The sequence below is a fragment of the Sturnira hondurensis genome, unplaced genomic scaffold (genome assembly GCF_014824575.4).
Source record: "Sturnira hondurensis isolate 20B ecotype Veracruz unplaced genomic scaffold, ASM1482457v3 Scaffold0008897, whole genome shotgun sequence".
Taxonomy (NCBI): Eukaryota; Metazoa; Chordata; class Mammalia; order Chiroptera; family Phyllostomidae; genus Sturnira; species Sturnira hondurensis.
The window spans coordinates 2,042,363-2,064,725 of record NW_028081528.1 but is presented as its reverse complement, the minus strand read 5'-3'; the positions used below and the strand labels follow the sequence as shown (position 1 = coordinate 2,064,725).

Genomic DNA, 22,363 nt, shown 5'->3' with positions numbered 1-22,363 from the left:
TCCATTATAAGAGTTTTTTCTTTAAGTGCTCATTTAACTTGGAAGGAGAAAACCACCCTGAAGAACCTCAATCAAAACAAACCTATTATTAAAGATTCCTGTTACACCAATCCTCTGGGACAACAATATCGTAATCACAACATTAAATGAGCACCACAGGAATTTCCTTTGGTGATATTCTGCCCCTGCCCATGTGCATTAGAATCAATGGAACTCGCATCCTGCAATGAGTGCTAACACATTGGGCTTTAAGTGCCGAGTTGACTAGAAACCAGTCATGAAGTCGGAATGTTATGAAGAGTGTCTTTCTTTTATGACCACAAACATCACAATTTTCAGAGGTTTTATTGTCGTTCGTTATACAGAGTGTAGTTTCTCAAAGGAGGGGACTTTAATGAATGTGTAGTTGGGTCCCCCTGGATTTGAAGGTGATTAGGAAAAGCCTCAGAAGAAAGTCTCAGAACAAATCTCGTGTTACACGGGATTTTGAAAAGGACTTGCAGGAAGGGATAGGAGGAGAGCACAAATCATCTTTTAACAAATGGAGAATTGAGGACTGGACAAGAATGAAAAGATCATCAGGGGGAAGAATGAGTGAATGAAGGAGGAAAATATGAAGAAAGGGAGCGAAAAGGAGAAATAAGGGTTTTAAAGATAAAACTCTCTGCATCCTAAAGAGCTGACTGGTTAGGACCATCATTTTGCCTCTCACGAATTTCAGCTGCAAAACATGATAGCAAGATGCACAGTCATTAGTGGACCATGATCTCTGTATTATTTATTATACTTTATAAGATAAAATAAATTCACAACTTTGTGGTGCTGTTGAAGGGTTATTTAAGCACTTGCCAAAGTCATGCTTTTTCCTATTTGTCATATTCCTCATTTTTTACATCCTATTCCCTTGTTGTCTCCCCTGCCATTATGCTTTCTTTACCAATTTTTTTAGATAGGCTCATACAGCCAGATCATTTTCCTGGTCCCAATTTTGGAGAAATTCAAAAGCGTTGTAGAAAAAATATGTTTTATGGCACTGGCAGGGACTGCCTTTGAGAAAGATATCTTCACTTCCAGAAATTTCTTAATAGTTGACTACTATAAATTATTTTGTTCTTTATTTACTCTATATGTATGATACCATTTATAAGTGATTTTCACAAACTAGACTTTCTCTGAATCTTCTACAATTGACTGTGGTTTTAAAACTGCTCCATCAAGTCTTATCTAAATAGGTTTTGAGGAAAATAAATCTTTTGACAGCTTTCCTCCTGTCCTTCTTGTCTGTCTTGATCAACGTGCCATGTCAAAAATCATTGCAGGTGATCTTTTTCACCTGCAAAGCAGTTCCTATTGGTCCACAGCCTTAGGATCTCACGTGGACCTGGAAGGCCCCAGGGTAAAGGATGTCAGTTAGCATGGCGTAACTATTTCCACTCCCCAGAACTCTGGCCTGTGGATCTCATGACTTAGTTTTCTCACCACACCTACCTTTTGCCTTATGGGTCTATTGTGGGTATGCGTGATTTCTTTTACCTTTCATTAAAAAGAAGCAGACAAACAAGGAACAAGAAACACACCTCCGTTTTAGGCTTTACCTCCTCCTCACTGTTATTTACTAATCCCTGAATGACTGATGATTTATGAAAATTATTGAAATCTGTGTTCTTGCACCCTGATGTGTTTTAACCTTAAAATTCTTTGTTTTATTTATTTTTAATTAAATTTGTTGGGGTAACATAGATTAATAACATTATATAGATTTTAGGTTATAATACAACACCTGTATATTCTATTGTGTGCTCACCACCTGAAGTCTCTAGATCCTTTAATTAGTTGGTGTGTCACCCCATTTATTCTTTTCATCTTCCCCCTCCCCCACTATCCTCTGTATCTATGAGTTTGTTTTATTTTTGTTTTTTATCCTTTCTGTTTTATATCTCACATATGCGTGAAATCATATAGTTCTTGTCCTTTTTCACCTGACTTGTTTCACTTAGCATAATACTCTCAAGATCTATCCATATGACTGCAAATGCAAATATGTTACTTTTTAATGGCTGAGTAGTATTCCACTATATATACATTTACCGCATCTTTATTCAGTCATTTGCACATTTGGGTTGTTTCCATGCATTCACTAATATAAATAATGCTTCAGTGAACATAGGGACTTATACATCTTTATGGATAAGTTTTTTCAATTTCTTCAGGTAGATACCCAGGGAGGAACTGCTTATTAATGTGGTCATTCTTAACTTTTTGAGGAACCTCCCTACTGTTTTTTACAGCAGCTATGCCAGTGTACATTCCTACCAGCAGTGTATGAGGGTTCCTTTCCTCTACATCCTCTCCAACACTTATTTCTTGCCTTACTCACAACAGCCATTTTAATGGGTGTGAGGTGTTGTCTCAATACAGTTTTAATTTGCATTTCCCTCATGATTAGTGGTGCTGAGCATTTTTTCACATATTGGTTGGTCATCTGTATGTCTTCCTTGGAAAAGTATTTATTCAGGTCCTTTGCCCAATTTTTAATCAGATTGTTTTTTGTTGGTGTTGAGTTGTGTTTATATATTTTGTATATTAGCCCTTTATTGGTGGAATAATTTGCAAATATCTGTTCCCATTCAGTTGGCTGGATTGAAAATTATTTTAACATGTATTCTGAGACACACTGAAGTGCAAATATGTCACTTTGTTCCTTCTGTTTTGTTTGGATCTTAGGTGTATAGAATTGAGTTGATGTGCCCCCTCAGTTTATAGTCAGCTACTATTGTTTAGTATCCTGGTCACCTCTTTTCATATGTAAAAAAATATGTATGTTTTCCTCTCATATATAAGATCTTACTCTTCTCGACTTCTGGCCAAGATGGAGGTGTAGGTGGAAACACTGTGCCTCGTCACACAACCAAGTTTAAAGACAACAAAGTTTTAGTAACAAAAATGCAACCAAAACACAGAAAATTGAACTGTATGGAAGTCTGACAACAATGAACCATTCAGCTAGAGCAGTAAGAGGGGCGGAGTCAGCGGCTGGAAGAGCGGGGTCAGGCAGGAAAAAGCTGCTGAATCAACCCAGGAGTGCGGGTGGCTGTTGGCAGATCCCAGGTGTGGGGTGGCAACAGGCGGACCCAGTGGGGGTGTAAGGCGGCTGGCTGACCATGGCCACACATTCACACGCAGATAAACCAGGCAAAGGAGCGAGCAATGAAACAGACTGTGCAATCCAGGGCCCAGCAACAGGAATTAAAGCCTAAAAGCACCAATTGGAAAAACTTTTGGGCTCAAGGTGCCGGGAGAAGCTCCCAGGCTCACAGAGAGTTTGTTGGGGAGACCCACAGGGTCCTGGAGGGTGCACAGGCCCACACACCTGGGAGCCAGCACCAGTGGGTCCCAATTTGCTTGTGGAAAGCAGCAAAGGGGACTGAAATCTGAGAGAGAGCAGAACAAACTCCATAGCCCCTCTCTGACCCTACCCCCACATACAGAGTCACTACTCCGCGACTGGGTCGCCCCACCCTGGTGAACACCTAAGACTCCGCCCCTCATACGTAACAGGTGTGAACAGACAAAAACATTATGGCTCAAGGAGAACACCTCAAAGCCCCAGAGCTGATACTTCTAAGAGACCAAGAAATAGCCAACCTATCAGATGCACAGTTCAAAACACTGGTGATCAGGATGCTCACAGAACAGGTTGATTTTAGTCACAAATTAGAGGAACTTATGAAGGCTAAACTAATTGACATGAAGGGAAATGCACAGGAAACCAATAGTGATGGAAGGAAACTGGGACTCAAATCAAGGGAGTGGACCAGAAGGAAGAAAAAAATGACCAAACAGAAAACAATGAAGAAACAAGGATTCAAAAAAAATGAGGAGAGGCTTAGGAACTTCAAGAACATCATTAAATGTTCCAACATCCGGATTATAGGGGTACCAGAAGGGGAATAGGAAGAACAACAAGTGGAAAACTTATTTGAGCAAATAATAAAGGAGAACTTCCCCAGTCTGGCATAGGAAATAGACTTCCAGGAAATCCAGGAAGCTCAGAGTCCCAAAGAAGTCTGATCCAAGAAGGAACACACCAAGGCACATCATAATTACCTTAGCCAAGATTAAAATGAAGGAGGAATCCTAGAAGCAGCAAGAGATAAGGGGACAGTCACCTACAAAGGAGTTCCCATCAGACTGTCAGTGGATTTCTCAAAAGAGACCTTACAGGCAAGAAGGGGCTGGAAAGAAATATTCCAAGTCATGAAATCCAAAGACCTACATCCAAGATTGCTCTATCCAGCAAAGCTTTCATTTAGAATGGAAGGGCAGATAAAGTGGTTCTCAGATAAGGTCAAATTCAAGGAGTTCATCATCACCAAGCCCTTATTATATGAAATGTTAAAGGGACTTATCTAAGAAAAATAAGATAAAAAATACAAACAGTGAAAGGACAGCAAACTCACAGTTATTAACAACCACACCTAAAACAAAAGCAATCTGAGAGGACAGCTTGATCAGGAGTGGAACCATAGAAATGGAGATCACATGGAGGGTTAGCAATAGGAGAGTGGGAGGAGGAGAAGGGGGAAGAAGGTACAGAGAATAAGTAGCATAGACGGTAGGTAGAAAATAGATAAGGGGAAGGGCAAAAATAGTATGGGAAATATAGAATCTAAAGAACTTGTGACATTTGGACATAAACTAAAGGGGGGGAGTGGTGGGGGAGGAGATGTGCAGGGTGGAGGGGAGTAAGGGGGGGGGATAGGACAACTGTAATGGCATAATCAACAAAATATATTTTTAAAAAAGAATAGGGAAAAAGTCTCCAAGGCATAAAGCTCTGAGTACTCTGTAGGGAAAGAGTAGCTGGCCAAACAGATGTTGTCTATATTTAGTCTTCAGACTTAGTGGACCAAATGAAAGGAAAGCAGAATGGTTTGGAACAAGAAATGATTTATATTGTAATCAAATCAAAATAAAATAAAAGAAAAAGAAATAAGAAGATCTTACTCTTCTGCTTCCAGAAGAATCTTTTCTGTTGGATTTAATGCTTATGCTCTTAGTAAACATGTCATATATGTCTCTAGATATATGTATTTTCCTAGAATGTATCATGTTATACTCTTGAAAGGTACATAAAACATTTTGATTTTTATTTCGCATTATTTGTGAAACTATCCATGTGGATGAATCTAAGGCTCATTAGGTACTTCTTGATTGGTTCAGAGTTTTTAATCATTTACATAGACTACATTTTACTTATATATCTCTTTGATAGACACCTACATTGCTTGTTACCACAAATGTAGAAATGAATATGCTCATGGATGGCATTCTGTAAGCATAGTAAGCAAGGATGTGCAAGAGTTCCTCTGGGGTATATATCAAGGAATGGAATTGCCAGGTTGTAGGGTACACAATTCTTAATTTCTCTAAACCACTATCAGGTTTCTCTCCAGAATGACTCTACCAGTGTGAGATCCCACTAGCAATGAAGTGGGGGTCATTGGTTCTAGTGTCAGCCACGTCTTCTATAGTTTGGGAGTGCTGTAACCTACTAATTTTTTCAATCTGATAGACATATATTGGTCTGTGTTTTAATTTGAATTTATTTGATTGCTACTGAGGGTGAGCCACTATACATATGTTTTACATTTCTCTGTGTTAATTTCACAGTGATGCTTATTAATATCTTTGTCCATTTTATTTTGAGTTTCTTGTTGATTTGGTGGAGTGCTTTTTTATATGCTAGATAACATTTTTTCTTAGTTTTATACATTACAAATATCTTCCCTTAGTCTAAAATTTGTGTGTTAATGTTATCTTTAATGTTCTTCATTTTGATGCAACCACATTTTGTTCATTTAAGGTCTTAAGAAGTTTGTTCCTGCATTGTTTTAAGTCTTTGTTAATTATTTCCCAAACTTTCTGTTTCAGCAAAGGTTCCCTAGCAAACAGAGCCTTAGGCAAGGCTTCAGTACTGATGTGAGGTCATGTACAGTGAGTCCTCACCACATTCTCATTGTGATTGTCTATCGGTCCTTGGAGAATGCAACTTTAAGTGAAAAGAGATGTTCCTAAACCAATTTGACCATAGGTTAACTGATATAAACAAGACTTAAGTTCCACAGCATATTTCTGGTCACAAATGCATCACCAAACTTCTAAGTAAAGGCCCAGAACACTTCTAATATTAAGCATTAAAGTAAATGTGAGTTATACATAATTGAAGAATGATTAATAGAAACAAGTAGGGTATTTTCTTTCCAGTTTGCTGATTTCAGTTCGGGCTCCCAGCTGACCAGAGCCTTTCCCGACAGCACAGGGTGCAAGGTGGGAGCCCACCCTGCAGGGCACACTCACACCCACACCCACACATACTCGCACAGGGACAATTTATACATGCTAATGCACCTCACATGCATATCTTTGGGACGTGAGGGTAAACCGGAGTACCCAGAAAACATCCATGCAGACATGGGGAGAATGTGTAAACTCCACACTGGCAGTAGCTACAGCCAGGAACCATCAACATTTGAACAAAATACTGTTAAACAAAATCACATTCTTAGAGGACCTTCTATATGGCCAATGTGACCACCACTTCACAAAGAAACACTCTGGTCACTTCATCACATAGGACATATCCAGACAGGGTTACACTGAACTATTTGTATATTCCCTTTCAATAGACTCTCCTAATAGACAGAATTCATCTGTCATCTCTCTAAGTTAAAGTTACTCCTACAAAGAGTGAACTCTAGTTTGTACCACCCAGCCCATGAACTCTCAAGGGAAGCCAATTTCATGACTTAATACCATGGTGCTGAGTTTAGAGGTAGCTCCAGGGAAAAGCCAGAGACTCTGGCTTATGACCTATAGCATCACATGGGCCCACATATGGTTAGTCACTTTTATAGGGAATGAGTATGAGACCAAGAAAATAGAGGTAAGGCATAGATGTGACTGATACATTATTTACTGGCCTTTATTAGTTTTATATGATTTTGAAATCTCTTCAGTTCCTGTCAACTAGAATCTCTTATTAGAATGTTTTAAATTACAAATTAATTTAGGGATTGGCATCTTTAAAAAGTAAGTTGTCTCTCATTTGTTTATTTTTGCTTTTGTTTCCCTTGCCTGGGTAGATAGATCCAGTAAAATATTGCCATGAGTAATGTCTGAGATTTTACTGCCTGTTTTCTGTTGTGAATTTTATGGTTTTGGCTCTAACGTTTAAGTCTTGGATTCATTTTAAATTTATTCTCATGTGTGGTGTAAGATGGTGGTCTAGTGTCTAATTTTCCCAACACCATTTATTGAATAAATTACCTTTAGTCCATTGTATGCACTTGCTTCCTCTGTTGAATTAATATTGCTTCCTCTATTGAATTAATAGACTACAAAGGTGTGGGTTTATTTCTGGGCTCTCTATTCTGTTCCATTGATCTATGTGTCTGTTTTTATGTATCAGGCTGTTTCAGGCTGTTTCAGGCTGTATCAGGCTGTTTTGATTACTATGACTTTATAATATAGTTTGATGTTAAGTAGTGTAATTACTCCAACTTTTTTCTTTTTCTTCAGTATTGTTGTTACTATGTTGGGCCTTTTACGGTCCCATATAAATTTTTGAAATATTTGTTCTAGTTCTGTGAAATATGACATTGAGATCTTGATAGAAATTGTGTTGAATCTATAGATTGCTTTGGGTTGTATGTACATTTTAACGATATTAATTCTTCCTATCAATGAACATGGTATGTGCTTCCACTTATTTGTATCTTCTTTCTTCAGTGTCTTGTAATTTTTTGAGTACAGGTCCTTTATATCCTTGGTTAGGTTTATTCCTAGGTATTTTACTCTTTTTGTAGCAATCGTGAATGGGATTATTTTCTTAATTTCCCTTTCTGTTAGTTCATCTAACTAAAAACTTTTTCCACAGCAAAGGAAATCATCAAGAAAATAAAAAGACAACCAAAAAAATGGGAGAACATATTTGCCAGTATATCTGATAAGAGATTAATATCAATAACTTATAAAGAACTTATAAAAGTCAACACCGAAAAAACCCCAGCCAAATTTAAAAATGGTCAAAGTACCTGAATAGACAGTTATTCAAAGAGGACATACAGATGGCCAATAGAGATATGAATAGATGCCCAATGTCACTAATCATCAGAGAAATATAAATTAAAACTACTTTGAGATATCATCTCACACTTGTCAGAATGGCTATCAACAGTAAATCAACAAACAAGTGTTGTCAAGGTTGTGGAGACAGGGGAACACTTTTGCACTGTTGGTGGGAATGCAGATTGGTGCAACAACTGTGGAAAGCAGCATGGAGATACCTCAAAAAATTAAAAATGGACCTGTCTTCTGAGCCAGCAATCCTTTTGGGAATATATCCAAAGGAACCCAAAACACTAATTTGAAAGAACATAAGTACCCCTATGGTCATTGCAGCATTATTTACAATCACCAGTATGTGGAAGCAGCCCGAGTGTCCATCGGTGGATGAGTGGATAAAACAACTATGGGGCATTTACACAATGTAATTCTACTGGGCCGTAAAAAAAAAGAAAATTTTACCCTTTGTGACACTGTGGATGGGCCTGGTGAACATTATGCTTAGTGAAATAAGTAAGTCAGAGAAAGGAAAACACCACATGATTTCAATCATATATTAGATTCATGAACTGAATCTCATGAACTGAACTAACCAGGAAGATGGGGACAGACTCATAGAGAACAGGATGGCGGTTGGGGTGCAGGAGAGGTTAGGGAGTGGAGGGATTGAGCAAAAAGGAAAAAGGACTCATGGACATAGACAACAGCGTGGTGATTTTGGGGGAAGGGGGTATAAGGGGGATAAATGCTATGCAAACATACAATAAAAATTACATAAAAATAGTAAATTGTCTAATTTATGAATATAGTGTGGCTCAATTATTCAGATCTTTCATTCTTTGAAGGATTTTTACTTTGTTATGTATCACATATTATTTATTAGTAATTCTTAGATTAGCTGTTGTAAACTATTTTGTATTATGTTTTCCAATTTGTATTTGTTACTCTATGTTATGTTCCCTCGAACTCCCTTTGGAGGATTGAGCTTATAACAGGATGCATTGAACTCCATTTTTAAGTTCATACTTGAATTCTGTTTTACATAAATGATCTTACTGTATGGTAATACTGAGTCATCTCTGTGTTTTTGAATCTTTGTTTTTCTTTTATTGTTGCTTTTGGCAAGGACCTCTGGTATCATGCTGTAGAATAGAAAAGATAATAAAGTATGTTTTCTGAATTCTATTATTAAAGGGTTTATAGCTAACTTCTTAAGTATAATGTTTGTAGGAGGTCTTTTTTTAAATTTTATTTATTTATTTTCAGGCAGAGAGGAAGGGAAGGAGAGAGGGAGAGAAATATCAATGTGTGGTTGCCTCTCATGTGTCCCCCACTGGGAACTGGCCTGCAACCCAGGCATGTGCCCTGACTGGGAATTGAACCGTGATCGTGTGGTTCGCAGGCCTGTGCTCAATCCACTGAGCTACACCAGCCAAGGCTGTAGGAGGTCTTTTTTGATAGAAAGCTTTTAACAACTTAAATTAATCTTTATTTTCCAGAGAGGTCTCCTTTGAAAAATCATAAATAAGTATTAAGTATTAAATCATAAATAAGTATTATGCTTTTTGAAATCTTATTTTCTATATGTAATAAGGTCATTGTGTGATTTTTATGTTTAGTCTAATAATGTGGTAAATTAACATGATAGATTTACTGATGTTGAACCATCTTTGATTCTGGGATGAACACTACTTGATGTATTTTTTATGATATTTTATTTAGCTACCTAATATTTTATTTGGTATTTTCCCTCTGTTTATAGTAAAACTGTCTTCTATTTTTTTATTGTGCTGTTCTTATTTGGTTTTCTTAGCAAGACTATATTAATCTTAAAGAATCAGTGGCTAATTTTTGTTTTAAAATTTTCTGTAACAATTCTTATAAGAAATACAGTATTTATTGTTTAAATTTGGATAGAACTTCCCAGGAAAACTGTCTAAGCTTGGAGACTTTTTAGGGGGATAGATTTAGAAGAGTACCTTTTTCCCCTTCTATTTTTAATTTTTTTAAGGAAGCCCCTTATTGTTTTCTGTAGAGGCTACGCCATTTTACATTCCCACCAATAGTATGGAAGAGTTTTAATTTCCAATTTCTCCACATTTTGTCAACACTTTATCTATATCTATCTGTCTACCTACCTATTTTGGTAATATCCATCCTAACTGGTGTGATACTGATTTGGCTATCTGGGGTGATTACGCACTCTTTGATGTTACTGACTCTCCTCATATTTCTCCCTTATTCTTCCTTCTGTTTTCACTGTCTCTCATAGCACCTTAAATCTAGTGGATATATAATACATGCTATTGTGAGAATTTTAAAAATCCATGAAGACTTTTTATGTATAAAATATGGAATGCTCTTATAGACAGCTATGCACGTTTTCCTTAGTACTATAGAGTAGAACATTGGGCTTACTGTAGAAACCTTAGAGAACAATACTACCTGTTTTTTCATACTCTTACCCTGGTTGACACTTGTTCTCTAGGAATTATGTCTTAAAAATATATGAACATGTCTTTACCTGTGTAGACAACTTTTAAAAATGCATTGTGGGTGCATTTCAGTTCTAAGTGTCTGGATGAACAACAGAAAACAAAAGAGAGGCAAACAGAAGATGCAGAATCAGACTGGAGAGAGGGTATCAGCAATAATAGGGTTCTTACTTTCTGCTTGTGGTTTGTCCTGAGTTCATGTTATTGAATTGGAAAAACAGGATCTGGGAACACCCTTCTTCAGTCTGGTAGATTACTGGAAATCTCTTCTATGTTTGCGCTTTCCTGGTGAGAAAGTTAAAGGTGGGGAAAGGAATGTGTGGGAAGAGGCCTACAATGGAAACACTTATTCTGTCAGGAGCAGCAGGGCCTCTTGGAGTTGTCAAGTGCTTTTTGTTTTATGTTCTAAAAACCCTGATCTCTCTGTTGCAGAATTTGGCAAGAAAAGCTGCTTTTTAAAAATAAACAGAAATGAACCGAGAGACATAGTGTGAGTCTCTTCTTGATTTTTTTTAACTCTGTGTCTCCAAGAAGGTACTGATGTCTTCTGAAGGGTAGTCAGAAGAGGGCAGGGGGTAAGGGGAAGTTTGAGAAGTTACAAAGATGAACGCTGAACATTTATATGTAAGTGGCCATCAAATTCTAGGCTTTGTGTGTGGCAAGTGCTGAGAGACACTAGTCTCCAGGTAGTCCTTCCAACTCATCCCCCGCCAAGGGTGACAGAGATATAGGTCACCACACAACTCCCTGATCACATGAACTATTGTGTACTAGCAAAGAGATACCATTATTTAGAGGGAAGAAATAAGGTTCACAATAGAAACATTTTATTTCACTTGTATGCTAAGTGAGGTATGGGTTCATCCAGAATCAGCTCATAAAATACATTTTGATTTCAATTTCACTTTGTCCTTTTATGTTGATTGATACAATTATGCATTAGTACCATGGTGGTAACTTCTGCAGTTCATGGCTGAAACAAAACCTGTTTTCTAGGCAGATATAAGAACTTCAACTCTTTTACTTTAGAAAAATTGTAGAATGATGAAAAAAAGTATAGTGAGATATTTTGAGGATATATTATACCTTATAATGAAGGAATATGGGTTTTAAAATTTATATAACTTTATTCTTTATTCATACCTTTTTACATACTGTGTCTGTTGTGTTAAGCAGATGAATTAATAAAATTTTTTTCTTGTGTATATGTGCTATTCAGCTATGGTAGAAATTGCTGTGCCAGTTTAGTTAAATTGAAAACTATTTCTCTTGATTAAATTTACCAAAAGAGCCATATGAATGAAATTTATTTATTTATTTTTAAATTATATTTTATTGGTTAGCTATCACAGTTGTCCTGATTTTTCCCCCTCTCTGTCACCCTCCACCCAGCACCTCCCATTCCCTCAGGCAATCCTTATACCATTGTTCATGCCTGTGAGTCATGGGTATTAGTTCTTAGGCTATTCCATTTCCTATACTTTTTTTACATCCCCATAGCTATTCTGTAACCACCTATTTGTACTTCTTAATCCCCTCACCTCTTCACCCTTCATCCCCCTCCCACCTGGAAACCATCAACATGCTCTCTGTATCCATGATTCTGTCTCTGTTCTTGTTTGCTTAGTTTGTTTTTTAGATTCAGTTATTAATAGGTATGTGTTTATTGCCATTTTATTGTTCACAGTTTTTATCTTCTTTTCTCTTAAATAAGTCCCTTTTACTTTTCATATAATAATGGTTAGGTGATGATGAACTCCTTTAGTTTTTTCTTATCTGGGAAGCTCTTTGTCTGCCCTTTGATTTGAATGATAGCTTTGCTGGGTAGAGCAATCATGGCTGTAATATTCAAAACCCTACTTTTCAGGATTCTGAATATTTCTTGCTAATTTTTTCTAGCCTGCAAAATTTCCTTAGAGAAATCTTTAGCTGACAATCTTACTGGAGATCTCCTGTAGTTAACTAATTTTTTTTAACTTGCTGCTTTTAAGATTCTCTATCTGTAACCTTTGACATTTAATTATGATGTGTCTTGGAGTGGGCTTTCTTTTATCCATCTTGTTTAGGATTCTCTGTGTTCTCTGGACTTGCATGTCTATTTCCTTTACCAAATTAGGGAAGTTTTCTTTCATTATTTTTTCAAATAGATTTCCAGTTTGTCACTCTTTCTGTTTTCCTTTTGGTACCCCAATGATGCAAGTGTCGGACTTCTTGAAGTTATCCCAGGGTCTACTTATACTCATTTTGGGGGGGGATTCTTTTTTCTTCTTGTTGTTCTGATTTGTTGCTTTTTGCTTCTTTTATGTCCCAAGTCATTGATCTGATTCTTGGCTTCATTTATGTACTGTTGTTCCCTGTAAATTTTTCTTTATTTCAATCAGTGTATTATTTGTTTCTGACTGGATCTTTTTTATGCTATTGAGATTCCCCCTTAAATTCTTTGAGCATCTTTAAAACCAGTGTTTTGAACTCTGCATCAGATAGAATGCTTGTCTCCATTTTGTTTAGTTCTTTTTCTAGAGTTTTGCTATGTTCTTTCATTGGGGCCATGCTTCTTTGTCTCCTCATTTTGGCAGCCTTCCTGTGTTTGTTTCTATGTATTAGGTAAAGGTGCTATGCCTTCCTGTGTTGGTAGCATGGCCTATTGTAGTAGGTATTCTGTAGGGTCCAGTGACACAGGCTCCCTTATCACTCAAGCTGGTACTTGAGGGGCACCTTTCTTGTTGCTGAGTATATCCTCCTCTTATAGTTGTGTGTTGGTTGCTGTTGGCAGATCAATGTAGAGATTTACCAGGCTGGTCAGTGCAAGGACTGGTTGTGACCACTGACCACCAGCCTCTACCCTTTGTGGAGGGTCAGCTGTGTGAGGTGGTGGTGCTCCAATGTGGTCTGTTACTATCCACTGGGTGAGCAGGCCCTAGGGTTTTCTGGGTGGTGGAGACCAAGGTCAATTCCCACCTGAGTTTTGCCCAGGGCCACCCTGCCTAAGCTATAAAGCAATCTGAGATAGCTGCTACTCATGCTGGGCTTGGAGATCCCCAGCCTAAGCTAGGAGGTGAATTTAGGCTGGCTACTGATCTGCTCTGGCCTGGGGCTACTTAGCAAGAGATATAAGGGACGGGAATTCACTGAGGCCAGCTGTTGCTTGTTTGATAGGATTTAGGAAGTTGTGAAGCATAAATGTAGATCAGCCGTGGATACGGAAAACTCACTGTTAACTGCTGTAAATTGGGTGGGATGAAGCCTCAGGGGATCTTCAGGGTGGGGTAAACAGTGTCAGCCATGTTGTGGAGTCTCAGATTAGGTACCTGCCTGCCAGCTCTGTGGCTCTATAGGGGGAGGGTTCAGAAAAAGAACAATGGTCTCTGCCTGCCTTTCTGTCTTGGAGAAAACTGTCCCTCAGCTATTGCCTTGATGTCAGACACTCAGTTCCTCCATGTATGCCACTGGTGCTTTTTATGCTGGAGCTCAGAGGGTGTGAGTCTGAGTAAGTCCATATATGGGTTCTTTAAGAGGAACTGCTTGGGATTCCAGAAATTTCTTCTGTTTTTTGCAGCCAGAAGTTGTGGGGACTCTTCTTCATGGAACTGGAACCCTGGGCTGGGGAGCCTGTTGTGGGGCTGGGACTCTTTGATCCCAAGATATCCTTTTCACATTTTTACCGACCACATGTGAATGTGGGACCAGCTTGTTCCATGTCTCTGCCCCTTCTACTAGTCTGGATGGATGTGGTTTCTTTAATTCTGTAGTTGTCAGACTTCAAGTCAACCCAATTTGATGGATCTGAGTGATGGTTATTTTATAATTTAATTGTAATCTTAATGTCATTGTGCCAGGAGGCGAGCTGTGTTTACTTATGCTGCCATCTTGACCAGAAGTCTATGTGAGTGAAATTTAGAAGGCTGAAATAAAACAGAAACCATTTTCTCTTGATGTCTTTTTACTGTCAGATAGAATGACAACCAGACACAAGGTGTCTGGTGAGTTCCAGCTTTCCCTTGCCATCTCGTTGTCCCCGTGATTGCTAGAACTAAGGACTATGACTAGCTATGGTTCATTACTGGATACTTGGCCCAGAACCCACTGAGGCAGCAGCTACATGGATGTAACTGTTTCTCCATGTCTTGCTCCTTCAAGGTCTCCCTTTAATGGTTGGATATGCTCGTCTAGCAAGCTTGACTAGTCAATGATGTCTTCTCTAATCCTTCAGCCAGCTCTTCCCCTCTACACCTTCCCCAGTAACACAACTGTGTAAAGTCTAATTCCTATGACCCCTATCACCTCTCACTTGCTGTGGCTTTGCTCTCAGACTGGGTACATCATCTAATTCAACCGGGGAGTTGTGTATATACTGTGTCCTCTTACGTGTTGTACCAGCAATTCTGATTGTTTTTTTAGCATCACTAAATTATACTGTTTACCTTGATTTTACTTAAAAATAACACATTTTTAGAAGATATGCTTCTCTCTTAAAAAGGAAAATTTTACGTGGTGTTCGGTGCCAAAGTTGTCTGAGTTTGTAATACAGCTTTCTTCTTGGGTGTTTCACAAAGTATTGCCGAAAGAACTAGGAGGAAACTTTTGCTTTTAAGTGGTTCTGGCAGGGTTTTGTTTTGTTGGTCTGCTGCCTAGAATATTGAAAAGTCAGATATAATGACATGAAAGTTATTAACTACTAATATGAAAGCTGGCATATTTAGGAACCTCCTTCCTTGTAGAGAATAATGAGATCTGAAACAGTTCTTTGGGATACAACCCTTCTAACTATGTGCCCTTCAGCATGTTAAATATTATGGACTTTTAACAAGTAAAAATTTAATCATTTCCCTACATGTGATTTCAAAGTTTGTCATTATTTCATGGACATTGCCATTTGAGGGTGTTAATATTCTGAGCAGGAGTTTGATATTTCAGATCATAAGCTAGAGATGTAGTTAAGCATTATCTGCTCAGTTAAAGGAGATATTTTTATGTGCTTTTGAATAAGCTGATTTTTTTCTAAATCTTTTTAGGACTAATAGAAATCAGTTTTTTCACTGAGAATATTTTGGATAAGGATTGGTCATTAGTGAAATTTATGTGCATTGCTGACTGCCAACAAGGCCATACACTTCATAAACCTCCTAGGAGGTAGTCTGATGCATAAAACAGAGGTTCTAGTTCCCTGCTAGATACTTCTTTGAGACTTGGTAGTTTTGTCCATGGAGGGGGATTAAAAATATAATCTTTGCCAGGGTTTTGAAAAGGAGGTATGTAAAAATAGTAGAAAATTAACGGAAATTGACTATTAGGAATAAGTCTATTGTCTTTGGTTCAATTTGTTCCATCCCCAATAAAATTTTCACATGTTCATACTTATTAGTTATATAAACTTTTTTCTTTAAGGTGTATAATTTTGAGATAGATTTGGAAGTGCCCTAGAAATTCTTCTTTGTAATCAAAAAAATTCAGTTGTATTGTTGTTATTCAGTGTAGATAGGGTATATAAGTCGTTACATCAGAAAGGTATTGCTACTGTTACAACTGTGGTCAAATCATTTGATTTTTGAAAAGATATTATTATATATAAAGCAGTAGTGGGCATCAGTGTGTTGAGGGCATCATAGTGAACACAGCTGTTTCTGCTGCGGTGCTGAATGAACTGACACCTTGAGCACGTGCCTGCCCAAGTCCCTGTTCTGGCCATGCTTCCTCTGCTGGGTCCGCCTGTCTTTGTATTGCAATGTTCCTGTCTTTCTTCCTCAAGTCTGTTCCCTCATGATGGAAGGGGCCAGAAATAATGATGTTGGGGGTTCAAATGCTGTATGTTTGTATCTGGCTCAGTGACCTTGAAGAATAATGGGCCCAGGCTTTAATTTCTCTGGGCATATTTATGCCTATAAGTGAAGGATTTGGACTACATGATCTAAAATTCTCCCAGCTCTGATTTTATGATTCAGAAACAGGAGGGTTGGGTAAGGCAATGACTGTCTGAGAAAAAAAAAGTAGAGATTGAAAAGACATCCAGTGTTCATTTGCTTGGTTATATGAGCATAAACTGGCATGAGCTATCAATGCTGCCCAAAAGACTGAGCTGGTGGAATGCTTTAGCTGAAGTATGCATACACAAGGCATTGTAGTGGTGTAACACATCTGTCAGATGAATCACTAAAAGGATATTTTAAGTTCTGTTAGGGAAGAAGCACTTGCTTTGAAAGAGATTTTAGACTTAAATTAGTGAAGTTGGTATGGGAGAACCAGAAGGCTCATTTCAATGGCAAAAATACTAGTCTTTGTGTGCAAAGCTCCTGTAAATTGATCTTTTAGCTTATAGCAGGGGTGTCGAACTCACTTTCACCGGGGGCCACATCAGCCTTCAAAAGGCTGAATGTAATGTTAGGACTGTATAAATGTAACTACTCCTTAACTAGGGGCAAGGAGCTCTCAGCATTGCCACTGGGTAGAAACAGGTGCTGGGCCTGATAAAACAAGGTGGAGGTCTGGATTCAGCCCATGGGCTTTGTGTTTGCCACCTGTGGCTTATAGAATTAAAAAAAACATTAGCCATATTGCATTTCTATTCAATCATGTATTTCTTACCTTAAAATGTGCATGTAGCAATTAAATATTAGAATATATTATTAACTGAACAAGAGAGATGAATCCCTATTACTTGATTTAGAGCTACTTGCCCTTTGCTTTGATTGCAGTTCTCGTTTGGGTGTCGGTTGTGCCTAAGCTTCCACTATGAGCGGGCATTTTCTGTGTGGACTGGGAGTGTGTGTAGAGTGGGGATCGACTGGGGAGGAGCACACCCGTTTTTTTCTCTCTGAAGACTACTAGGTCTTTTGAAACGGAATTAAAATGTCCTCTTTGGCCTCATCCTAGGGTACACTTCCTTTGTTAAATCAATGTGGACTTTTTGATTCACGCAAAGGAAAAGGGAAACCAGTTCATTGAGTGCCCACTGTGTGGAAGGCAGAGTAAGTGCTAGGTGTTATTCTCATTTTGTGATTAAGAAGTCCAAAAACTTGCACAGGGTCAATATCTATTTACTGTCAAAGGCAAAATGAAATTTACAGCCTTGCTACAATATCCGTTATGTTTCCTGAAATGGATTCTTACAATAATGGCATGCTTTAGCCTCATACATTTTGATGACACCTGCCTGTAAAGAGTAAAATTATTCATATAAATGTATCTTTAATAAGGTTTGGTAACCCTAGAAACTTTCTGTAGAGTATATTCAGCAGTGCTTTTTTGTTAGCATATTATGTCTTTTTATTTGTGTGGTTTTCATCTTTTTGTTTTCACTTTGTGATTTCGTCCTCCTGTTAAGTGTCTTTTCGATATACATACCTTAGGGGACTAAGTATATTTGAAATTGTAGAAATAACTAGAATGACTAACTCCAATTATTTTTTGATGGCTGTAGTTGAGTGACGAGGTTCTGAACAGTGTTTAAGGACGTTAAATTCCTTTTTGGAAATGCACGCTTAGAAATTCTTAGCCATGATAGTCTTTAGGGTAATAAGCAAGCTGCAAGGAAAATTTTTATATCTTCCATTTTTAAAAACACCTACATTCTATGCGCTGCCCTTGAGCCCTGCTGCCCCTGCACGTGGTGCAGGTCTGGGGTGGGGTCGCCAGAGCTTGCGCATAACTGGGGTCGACTGCTCCCTGGCGGGCGGCCTTTTTAACCATGAGCAACATGGCGGGGGAAAAAAATAACTACATTCTAAGATGATTTGGCCAGACTTTTTTTCGTTTCCTTTCTTTTAAAGTAATCTCAAGTTACCCTGTAAATTAAAAAAAGAAAAAAGAAAAAGAGTAAGTGTCTAACGCCTACTTAGGCAGGTAAAGATAGGTCACTTCATTTTGTGCGGCCTGTGTATTCCCTAGCACAAAATATTGAATGCAGTTAAGAGTATCAGAAGTCACAGACTTCTTCCTTTCAGTAGAAGTTGGCCAGTCTGCTTACTGCATGCCTGCTTCCTGTGGGTTGTGGAATGCATAAACACCCTTTGTTTTCAGCCCTATTACAAATCAGCATGCTATATCTTGTCTTAGTGCTATATAAAGCAGTATGATATTATGAGAAAAAAAGCTATGAGAAAAGAAGCTGCATTAAATAAATTCTAGTTTTTATGCTTATGGCTTTATTGATTCAGATGAAAGAACTTATTAGCTCTGTTTTATTTATCACAAGAATATTGTTGTCATCCTATTTTCTTTTCCAAGAGGATGTTGTTACTATAAAATTGTGCACTTAAAATGTCATCTGAGTAGAACATATTGTTTTCAGTAAGATAGTCTTGTAAGAACAAAATTTAATTTAAATTTTTCTTATAATCAGTAAATGATAAATAGTACCTTTTTCTGGTGTAGCAGCTTACTTCTTGGTTCTATATTTTCTGGAAGATAAACCAATGGTATTGCTTAAAGTGGTATCTTGGTGTGGTAGCACCCTGTTCAGTTTGCACCTAGGTAAAGTGCTCCTAGCTGAGGCAGGAACAACAGAAACAAATCTGGAAACACAGAGTCCCTAGTTTTATTATTTTTTATAGCTTACATCCATCAGTATTAGATTAGAAATAGAACAAAGATGTACTTATCGATGGTCTTATTAGCAAACTGAAGCCAAGTAGGACAGGGAGACTATCAGTTGTAATGAGCTGTAGGACTTTGAAATTATACTGTGTGAGTTTGCTTCTTGATTCTCCCAGTTATTATTAGCTGCAACTGTAAGTAGATTACTCAACCTGTCAATGTCAGTTTTATTAACAGGTGAATAAGGTGAACCGTAGTATTTATCTCATAGGGTCTGTGGAAAGTTGGGATGAGCTAACCCACGTAAAATTCCAAGAACAGTGACTGATGATAGAAATGTTTGTTAGCACTTATTATCTATGAATACTCAGAAAACTGCATGGCATGAAAGAACAATCATTTGTTCTTGTTCACTTGTCTCTGGTTGCCTGGGCGTTGGTCAGTCTAGGCTGGGCTTGACTGGGTGGCTCTAGTTGTGGCTGTTTTCTTTTTTTAAAGATTTTTAAAAATTTATTTATCTTTAGAGGGGAAGGGAAGGAGAGAGGGAGAGAAATATCAATGTATGGTTGCCTCTGGTGTGTCCCCTGCTGGGAACTGGCCTGCAACCCAGGCATGTGCCCTGACTGGGAATCGAACCACAATCGTGTGATTCACAGGCCCGTGCTCAGTCCACTGTGCTACACCAGCTAGGGCAATGTGTAGCTGCTTTCTGAGGGCTGTGCTCAGATTTGCATTGCGTGTGTGTGTGTTTTCTGGAGCCCAAGCTGAAGTGGCAGCAGCTACCTTGGGGAAGTTCTTACAGCAATGGCAGAAACAATGAGAGAACAAGTGGGAAGATACGATTTTTATAAGAAATAGACAGGAAACCAACACAGTGCCACTTGCATTCACATTGCATTGGACATGGCACGTGACTAATCCTAACAAACATCAGTGTAGTATGCAGGTGCACTTCGCGATTATGAGATTGTGGCAAGGGCATATGTATATCATTTACAAGGAAATGAAAAAAAGGTGACCAATATTTCAGTTTTCTTTCATGCTCAACAAATATTAGACATTGCTTCTGTTACTCTTCTTCTTTTAGTTATTCTTAATCTCTTTTCTTTTTTCTCCCTTTAGCCATAAACTTTCTGGCATGGGCAAAATAGATGCTGAGCTTGTACCAGTCTTGTGGCTGTAGCAGCATAGTAAGACTGCCCAGCCATAGCTCTTTTTCTTATACACTGGCTTAATTTTAGCCTTTAGATCATGGCTTAACTATTAAATTCTTATACAGTCTTTCTGTCTGTGCTTTCTTTGACTTCTTTTGTCATTCCTTTATTTCACTTATTTTCATTTGTAATTTTCTCTTTGTTTATTTTTTGGTTTATTTCCTTTATACTCCCTTTATACTTCCTTTTAAAGGAAATAAACAAAAAATAAACAAAGAGAAATAAATTTAATACCTAGCACTTACTCCAGGGACACAGGGACTTTGTCTTTCTCACTGTGTGAGCCCTAGTGCTGAGCTGAGTGTCTGACATACAATAGCCATTCAGTAAAAATATTTTCCGTCCTTTACATCCAAGAATGAACAATTTGGATGAAATGGTGGATATAGGTTTATATTTTTAGTTGAAAATGAATATCTTCTCTAGTGTTTTTCACATTAGAGTGGTAGTTTACTACAAGCTTCTATAAAATAACACATTAGAGCACTCACACATACAACAAAGGACTTCATTTGAGAAATAGCGATTTTTTTAGGAAGTGAATTTAGCAATGATTAAACTAATCTCTGTATCTTAAAGATGCAGAGGATTAAAAAAAATCATTTGGCTTCTGTAGGAAATAACCTGAATAAATGTTCCAGCTCCAGCAACAGATTGCTTATACCTTTAGAGAGTGAATTTCCTATATAGCAGGTCCTTGAGTAATTTCATTTCATTCAACAACATTTCGTCAAAATGTCGATGAGGGAAAGAAAGAGATTTGAGGTGGGGTCACTTTCTCTGTGGAGTTTTCACATTGCTGCATATCAATGTGAGTTTTCCCTGGGTGCTTTGTGTTTTCCCCACATTCCGAAGGTGTGTGTGTGAGGTCAGCTGGCACGTCTGGGTCCTCCCATTCTGGGTGAGTGCTGTGCGTGGCTCTGTGATGGAAGGTTTGCTTCCTGCCTCTCCTCCCCAGCAGCTGGGATGAGCTCTGGCCACCTGCAACCCTGAACTGGAATAAGTGGGCTGGAAAACAGTTATCTTGCTTGTTTTTATTAATTTCTCTAAACTGCATGCATAGATCACATTTATTTCAATGTTTAATTATCAGAAGTGTTTTTGAGCTTTATTTAGTTTGATGATATTCTTGTGACCAAAATAGGAATTTAAGTCTTATTTATATCAATTAGCCTATGGTAAAACTGGTTTCATCATACCCTGTTTTGTTTAAAGTCAATTTATGAGAACCTATTGATGACATTAGTGAGGATAAAATGGGATAATTTTACATATTTTGTAAACTGTATAGGGCTTCAAGTGACATTACAGCAGAGTTCCCAAACTGGTGGCTTGGGGATGGAATAGTCTGCAGACAAGTCTGTCTTACACATATTTTTAATGGAAATTTTCTCCACATTAAAAAATCCACATTATTTCTTTATTAAACAATAAAAGATTCAGAAATACTGGGTTTTCTGTAGTCTCCTTTGTGCTTTACTGTCATTTATACAGATTGTATTTTGTACATGGTATACTCTTCAATACTCATTTGTAATTATTACTCTTTGCAATTTTTAAAAATCAGGTAGGAGAGAAAAGGAGAATATTTATACTGACTTTTGTACTGCCTAGGTGTGTAGTTATTTCTGTAGTCCTCTTTATTTATTTATGTGGATTTAAGTTGCTATGTAGTGTCCTTTCATGTTTAGCTTCAAAGATTCCCTTTGGTATTTCTCGTAGGCCATGCTGGCTAGCAAAACATTCTATCAGTTTTTGCTTACCTGGGAATGTCTTAATTTCCTCATTATTTTTGAAGGATTATTTTGTTAGATATAAAATTTGTGGTTAGTAGTCTTTTTTGTCTAGCCCTTTGCATGTGTTCTCCACTGCATTCTGGCTTCCATGGGTTCTGTTAAGAAGTTAGCTGTCAATCTTACTAGTGAATCTTGTGCATGATAAGTTACTTCTCTCTTATTGCTTTCAAAATTCTCTTTTTGTCTTTGGTTTTTAACAGTT

General features: G+C 37.8%; 1 protein-coding gene and 1 pseudogene across 1 annotated transcript in view; both read left to right on the top strand.

Moving 5' to 3' along the window:
• Nucleotides 1-22,363, top strand: part of CRPPA (CDP-L-ribitol pyrophosphorylase A) — a 198,352-nt gene that overhangs the window by 23,417 nt on the left and 152,572 nt on the right. The gene's annotated exons all lie outside the window — the stretch shown is intronic.
• Nucleotides 18,192-18,316, top strand: LOC118993789 (uncharacterized; annotated as a pseudogene).